Below are 8,324 nucleotides of genomic sequence, written 5' to 3' on the forward strand. Positions count from 1 at the left end.
TGGCTCCTACCCTGGGGGTCTTTAAGAGGAGGCTTGATGCCTACCTGGCTGAAATCATTTGAGCCCAGTTTTTTCTCCTGCCCAGGCAGGGGGTCGAACTTGAAGATCTACAAGGTCCCTTCTGACCCTACTTCTATGATTCTATGATTTTACCCCTTTATCCTGCCACTTTTTATCCTTCCCCCATCTGATCCACCCCAATTCCTTTCTGTACCATTCTTTCCTTCCTACAGGTCCTCATGGCTCTTCTCCCCACACTATCCTTATTTTGTTTCAAAGCTGATTCAGATAATATAAATACTGAAAACACAGATTTGTTATAGATATCAGGGAAACTGCAGCTTTGTGAAATGGCAGAATTTAGGCACGAGTAAAAAATGCACGTTCCCATTAAGGTCAAAGTCAAAACACTCATTAACTCAGTGTCAGTAAGATGATTAAATATTTATAAAAAACAAATGTTGTGCTTGTATTAAGCATGGGGAATGAGACCTATTGGTCTTTTTTATTTTTTTATTTTTAAACAGATTCCCTTTCAATATTTTCATTGCCTCAATTCCCCTCCCCCTTCACGGAACTCAGAGGGATTTCTGTAGTAGCTTATAGAGAGGAGAGACTGAGGTTACAGACAGAAGTTACAAATGTCACACAATCATTCCTCTGAAAGTACTCTACAGCTGTGCCATGATACACATGCAAGGCTGCAGAGCGCTTTAAAAGTGGCTGATCATGCAACAAATTAACCTTCATCAAATGATGGATTGGATGAAGGTGTTCCACTTTATAGCACCTGAGGAAAATTCTGCTTCCTAAGGTCAATCTGTTCTGCAATTGAGGCTGAGCTGATGCAGTCCAGCCCAAACCCTGGTACTATCTGCAGGAAGGGAATGGGGAGAGTGGAGGGTGAACAAGCTGTGTGCTGTGCCTGAAATGAAGCTGTGGGGCAGGTGGATTGGATTCCCCCCACCTCATGGTGCCCCCACTCCCCCTCTCCCAGCACCCATCTTCAGCTCAAACCAAGCAAACCCCAGCCCACCACTTGCTCCTCCTCCCTTCCTGCAAACAGCACCAGAGCCAAGAGGTGAGTGGGGTGGGGTTAGGGGGAAGAGGCCACAGGCAAGCTCCACAGGCTCGATCAACTCCAAAGTGGAGCTTGATTCCACTCCCCACCCCAGGACTCAACAGGTGAACCTCCATTGGGTCAGGTGGGCTGTTCTAACTCATTGTGCTGTATGTAAAATGCCATGAGTTAGAGTGGGGGCTTACACATCTCTCAGCACCCTGAAACTTTATACTTCCTTTCTGGCAAAGGGCTCAAAAATTCTGAAGACAGGAACCAAAAAGAGCAGAGAAATGTGCTTATTTGCAGTAGACTTACCAATAAATAACTATATTGATTATGCAGATTAGTCCTGTATGACTGGCTAATAATGGTTGCCAGCCAACAAGAGAAAAGGGATTTGCATAATATCATATCATTGTGAAATAACCATTCAGTGGTTATGGAAATATGATACAACCAGAACGCAAGAAGTGCATAACTGAGAAATAATGTGCAGTAATGCATGTGTAACTTTACAACATCCTATTACACAGGTAGGCTAAGACGATTCCATTTCAGCCTAACTAAGCTTACATCTGATAAATCTCTAATTGTAAATTATGGTTGCGTATTTGGTCAAATGATCAAATATTGGTCAATTATTGTAAAAAATTGTAAAAAATTATTGTAAAAAATTGCCAATAGGTCCAAATAAAACACATAAAAATAACAATTTTTCCATCAAGAAATGTATCAAAAAAAAATAACAAGTTATATTTATATCAAGAAAACTGCAAAAAATGTAGATTTTTTTTGTAAAATTGATATAATCTTTGACTGCTCAAAAATATGCAGTTAATTAACAATATTTGATTGGTCAATTGACCAGTTTGCCACGTCTGTTGTAAATATATTATTTGATAAAGTTTATGCAATTCTAAATATACTAAATTGTTGCTGTTCTTTGAAGTCTTTGATGTGTCTACATATAACTTTTCTTTTATAATTATGTAAATATATATTAAATGTTAAGAGAATAACAATATTTTCAAAATGTATATTCATATAACTGCAGGTAAAGGAAGAAAAAATGAAACATCTAATATGAAAACATCAATTGGAACATTCTTAAAATGAGGTCTCCTGCTTTGTTGGAGCAAATGTTTAAAAAACTCAATTTCTGAATATTAACATTAACTGTCAACCTAAGTATATAATAAGCCTCTATCTGCCAGAACCCAGGTGCGTATATAATTATTTTTACTTAAGCAAAATTATTTGTGAAGGTGAAGAACTATAACTGTATTTATGAATGAATTTCTCAACAAACCGATATAGCCCCCTAGTGGCTAGCCACCAGATTAAGTACAAGAAAAGAACACAGTAAAGCAGAAATGCCTACTACTGATAAAAATGCTAACTGCCTATATCAGGGGTCGGAAATGTTTTTGGGCAGAGTCCCCAAAAACACCCGCAACCTCAATTTGTAAGATATTAACATGCCAGGGCAGACACTGGGGGAGCCGCAAGGGGCCTGATCCTTGTTGTGTCAGTACAGCCCTAGCCCCTTCTCCAAGGCACATGTGCCAAGCAAAATGCCTTTGCATGCCACGCTCTAGCATGTGTGCCGGGGGTGCTTATCCCTGATCTATACTCACTGTTGATAAAAATCAGAAAGCGGTTGTTGTGACTCTTGCTGTTCTTAATGGATGGTTCGAAAACACTGTACCAATATCAAGTTCACATGCCATCCAGAGTCACGAGATAAACAATTGAGGTTCATCTGTTCAGTGGGATTCATCTTTATTCTTCCTCTCTGAGAAACAGAAACAACTTACTGAGGCATAATCCTGGAAGCATTTTAGTGGCTATTTATGGCTGCTCAGGGAAAAATATACATGTCTAAATGTTTGCAGGATTGGGGGCTAATTCATTTTCTTAATCTCCTGTTCACCTAGAGTTTGCCTATACAGCAGTGGGAGCAAGTCCTTGTGAAGACCCTATCTGTAGTCATAGGGCCTACAGAGGCATGCCAAACCTGGAAGTAAGCAATTAAAGCTGCTCCTTGCTTGACCCCAGGGGCTGCTCATAGGCAGGCCAGAGAACATGGGCTCAAGAGTGGATGTGGAAAGGTGAGGTTGGAACAGCCTCAGTGGTAGACTTCTTGCAGCATACTTTTAGGTATAGGCAAGATATGCCTGGCCCTATCTTTGCTGAGACCTGTCACTGCCTCAGTGTGGACAAAGCCATTTAGTCTAAGTGCAGAACTGTTCTCCATTGTTCATTTCCAAATATTTTGACCTGTTTAATTGTAAAGCTAACCTGTAAAGAGGAAAACAAATTTGAATGTATTCGCTTTTTGATCGGGTATGATTAGCTTGAAAATGTTTTTTGAGTGCATTTGTGGAGGGGTAGAGTTCAGAGGATATTTGGGTCTTCAGATTTTTTTTTCTTTTCAAAATGTAGTAAACCCCTCAAAATTGGCTTACTGTAGCTCACAGTATCTAGGTCTAAAGGTGGCGGCAATTATGTTAAGAGGAGAAGGTCCATGACCTTCCATCTTTCTTGAGTACGTCTGATCTTTCAGCTATTGTACTATGTAATATGAAAACTCTGAATACCAATTCATAACCAATTGACTATATTAGATTAATGAAACCTAATAGTTAGAAGGTGTCAGTAGATCGCCTTGCCTGATCTCTTGTATATCAAGAGTATTCTATTTTATCTTGTTCCCTCTAAAAAACCCAAGAGCTGGTATTTGACTAAAACATAACCTGTGTTTGGTTAAGAAATATCTTCTGAAGACATCTAGAGATTGAAGGGCTACTACTTCCCTTTGCAAACTGTTGTAACAGTTAATCAACTGCACTTTTGGAAATTTATACCTTATTTCCCATTTACTTTCCAGCCATTGGGTGCTGAAATAACTTTCTCCACTACCTTAAAGAGCTCTTTAATAGCTATTTTTTTCTTTGTGCAGACACTTATATACTGTAATTAAGTCACTTCTCAGGCTTCGTTTTGATGTGTTAATAGATGGAATTCCTTTCAGACTCTTGCTGCTAGTCATTTTCTTCAGGCCTTGAATTATTTCTGTGGTGCTTTTCTGCGCCCTCTCTATTTTTCAACACCCATTTTAAAATGTGGACTGTACACTGTATTTCAGGATCTCACCAATGCTATAGGCAGAGGTAAGATTTCTTGCTCTTGCTACTAAATAATCCCCCAGTTCAACATCAAGGTATTGCACTGGATTTTTTTCCTACATGCTGACTTGCTTGTTCAATATAACTCTTAAATCCTTTTCAGAGACGCTGCTTTCCAAGAGAAAGCCCCTCCCTCTGTACATATGGCTTACACTCCTGTATTAAAACACATATTTTTTGTATGGACCCAACCTATCATGTGACTTGATTGCCTTTAATCAGTGATTCTCAATCAGGGTGCCATGAGACCCTCTCAAGCATGCCATAGCACCAGTGCTGCCACTGCCAGGTGAAATTATCCCAAGCACCTCTGTTTCTAGGTGCCTGAGGTGTGGGAAGGGGATGTAGCTGCCAACATTTTTCTTCCCTCTCCTGCCCTCCCTGCTCTGCTCCCCTCCTCACTGGCTTGCAATTAGTAAGCCAGAAACACAGGCAACAGCCTGCAGGGGGATTCTTTAGGTACAGGGCACAGATACATTCAGCTTCTGCACAACCTGTTTTCCCCATTTACAAACTGCCAGCCAGTGGGGGAGAGGAGTAGAGCAGAGCAGGGGGGGAGGGGAAAAAAACCTAAGGTAGGCAGGGGCACCCATGCCTGCCTCAGAGATGGTGGCAGCAGGAGATAAAGCAAGCTGAGACTTTATAGTGGTTCTCAACCAGGCTGACACCAAATTCAGGAGAGTTATCAAGGGATAGCTTGAGTTTACGTGGTCAAGAACCACAGCCAGAGAGATAGTGCCATTATTTATCAGTCAGTCAAACTCTGTCATTCACAAATTTTGCCATGGATGATTCCCAGCTGAAAATTATGCTTTGTGATCTATCATTTAGCCAGTTTCTCATTCATTTAAGGTTCTTTATGATATCATATAATACACACTTGTAACCAGAATGGTCTGAAATACTACTATGCACAATGCTTTACCCTTACTAACCAAACTTGTAATCTTATAATTAAATTAGGTTTATTCGCAAGACCTATGTTCTATGTTTTCTGTATCATTATTAATATTTCTACCTTCTCTATCTACTAATGTACCTATGGTCTTAATATATTTTTTTAAAAACCTATATTACTGTCTGTAGCTGTGCTAGTCCTAGATTTTCTCCTAATGTCTTTACCTTCCCTTACCAATTTTCTATGCTTTATACTTACTGATCTATATTGATTCCTATCTAATGAGTTTTTCTCCATTTGTTAAATATTGCTTTTTTTTTTCTAATTGCAACCTTCACCTTATGTTTGAGCCAGAACGCATTAAAATTTATCTCCAAGCCAGAATGCACTATAGAAGTAATTTGGCTAATTAGTCCTTCTTAAAGAGCTCCCAGTTTTAATTAACAATTTGTCTACATTTTGCCTCCGGGTCATTTTCAATTATAATTTCATTCAGCTTTGGCAAATCAGCCCTTTTTGAGCAGTTTGCCCATACCAGAGGTCTTGATTACTGGTACCTAGGAAACCATGAACTTCCATGCCAATGGGTTTATTTTTATGTTGGGTATCATATCTCACAATAGAAAATCATCAGCTATTATTTTTAGAAAGTCTGTTTCTAAATATAATTTGAAATATTTTAAATATTTAGTGTCTTATTTTAGTGTAAAAATTCTAAAACATATCTGCTTAAACTTTTGAATATGATATATACTATGAGCTTCCAGAAGACTTCAAGAAATTAGTTTTAATTTCTCTATTGAAAATTATGAATGCCAAAGACTATGAATGACATTGAACTATACAACCTTGATAAGCTATTTTCTTAAAATGTTGTTAAAATCAAGAATACATTGATGTATTGAGATTAGAATAAGCAGAAGTGAGTTCAATTTCTGTCTAGGAGCAGTACACAAATCCTGAGACTATTATGTAATAATGCACTAGCACAGTCTTTCTCAACCAGTGTGCCGCGGCACAAAAGTGTGCCACCAGAAATTAACAGATGTGTCGCAGCATTTTGCCATGGCAATGAGCTATAATAGGCATGAGGATGGGGAATGCCTTAACAGGTGTGCTGCAGAAAAATTTTATTAATATAAGTGTGCCTTGGGCTGGAAAAGGTTGGGAAACACTTCATCAGCAATATAAAAGATTTATAGATTGGAAGGGACTGGAAGGGACCGCACAAGATCACTGGGTCTGCACTAGGCAGGAAAGACAACTGGGGTCAGGTGACTCCAGCAAGGTGACCGTCCAGTCTCCTCTTGAAGATTTCAAGGGTAGGTGATTGCACCACCTCTGGGGGGAGTTTATTCCACACTCTGGACACCCTAACTGTGAAGAAGATTTTCCTAGTGTTAAGCCTGAAATGGTCTTTGTGGAGTTTTTGGCCATTGCTCCTGGTTTTCCCCAAGGGGACCCTGGTGAACAGATGTTCACCGAGCTCTTGATGTAGCAGCAAGCTACACCTCTGATGTAGCAGCAAGCTGCTAACAAGTCCTTTCTTAGCCTTCTCTTTTAGCCTGAAGAGGCCCAAGTCCCTCAGCCTCTCCTCATATGGCTTGTCTTGCAAGTCCCTGATCATAGGGTGACTCTTCTCTGGACCCTCTCAAGTTTTTCCACATCCTTGTTGAAGTGCAGAGCCCAGAACTGGACACAGTACTCCAGCTGTGGTCTCACCAGTTTGGAGTACAGTTGAAGAATCACTTCCTTGGTTTTACATGAGATGCATCAGTTGATGCATGCCAAGAGTATTGTTTGCTCAGCTGGCTATAGCATCGCACTGACAGCTCATGTTCATGCAATGGTCGATCACTACCCCTAGGTCCCTTTCGGTTGTGGTGCTAGTCAAATTGGCGCCACTGAGCACTTCACATTTTTCAGTGTTGAACCTCATCTACCCAACTCTCCAGCCTGTCCAGGTCCGCCTGAATCTGCAGCTTATCTTCAGCAATGACCACACTGTCCCAGAACTTTGTGTCATCTGCAAACTTGGACAGTAAGCTCTTCACCCCCAAATCACTGATAAAGATGTTGTAAAGCCCTGGACCAAGCAACAACCTCTGAGGGACACCACGGGCCTATTCTCACCAGGATGACACAGATCCATTCATGAGAACTCTCTGGGTCCTACTTCACAGCCAGTTTCCTACTCACTTATCCGTTGAGCAGTTAAGCCCATACTCTTCCAATTTTCCCGCTAGGATATTGTGCGATACTAAATCAAAGGCCTTTTGGAAGCCTAGGTATATAACGTCGACCTCCTCTCCTTTGTCCAGCTGGCGAAATACCTGGTCATAGAAGGAGATGAGATTGGTAAGACAAGACCTGCCCACAATGAAGCCATACCGGCTGCCATTCAGAATCCTACCCTCTGCGAGCCTATCAGACAGACTCCTTGACAAGTTTTTCTAGAATTTTCCCTAGAATAGAAGTTAGGCTGATTGGTCTATATTTGTCCAGGTCCTCCCTCTTCCCCTTCTTGAAGATGAGCACAAAATTGGCCCTCTTCCAATCCTCAGGGATCTCCCCTGAGCGCCACGAGTTTTGGAAAAGTTTTGCCAGGGGTCTCACAATGACCTCAGCCAGCTCCTTCAGTACTTTTGGGTGGAGTTCATCTGGCCCTGCTGACTTATAAATGTCTAGTTTTTCTAGTTGGTCACGCACCAGCTCAGCGTCAACAGTAGGAAAGCAGTCATTCCCACCGTGCCTGCTGTAAATCTTATCTAGCATGTTATTCCTCTTGGTCCAGTGAAATACCAAGGCAAAGTAGGAATTCAGGAGTTCAGGTTTTTCCTGAGTGTTGGTTACCAGCTGTCCTGAGGTGTTAAGCAGGGACTTCCATTGTTTTCCTTCTGCTCCTTACCTACTTAAAGAAGGACTTCTTATTGTCCTTGACTCCCATTGCTAACTTAAATTCAGTTGCAGTCTTAGCTTTCCTAATCTTCTCCCTACATGTGCGGAGTTAATGGACATCTGAGTTAATGAAATTTTATATCAACAATATAACATATACCAATGACCTAATTTTAATAGCTTTGACTAGAGTCAAATTTCAGAATATGTTGTGCCATGAACAAAACCAGCAAGAATTATGAATTGATGGTAAATGTGAAGACAATTAAGACAATAG

Source organism: Crocodylus porosus, unplaced genomic scaffold (genome assembly GCF_001723895.1).
Source record: "Crocodylus porosus isolate Cpor-Errol unplaced genomic scaffold, CroPor_comp1, whole genome shotgun sequence".
Taxonomy (NCBI): domain Eukaryota; kingdom Metazoa; phylum Chordata; order Crocodylia; family Crocodylidae; genus Crocodylus; species Crocodylus porosus.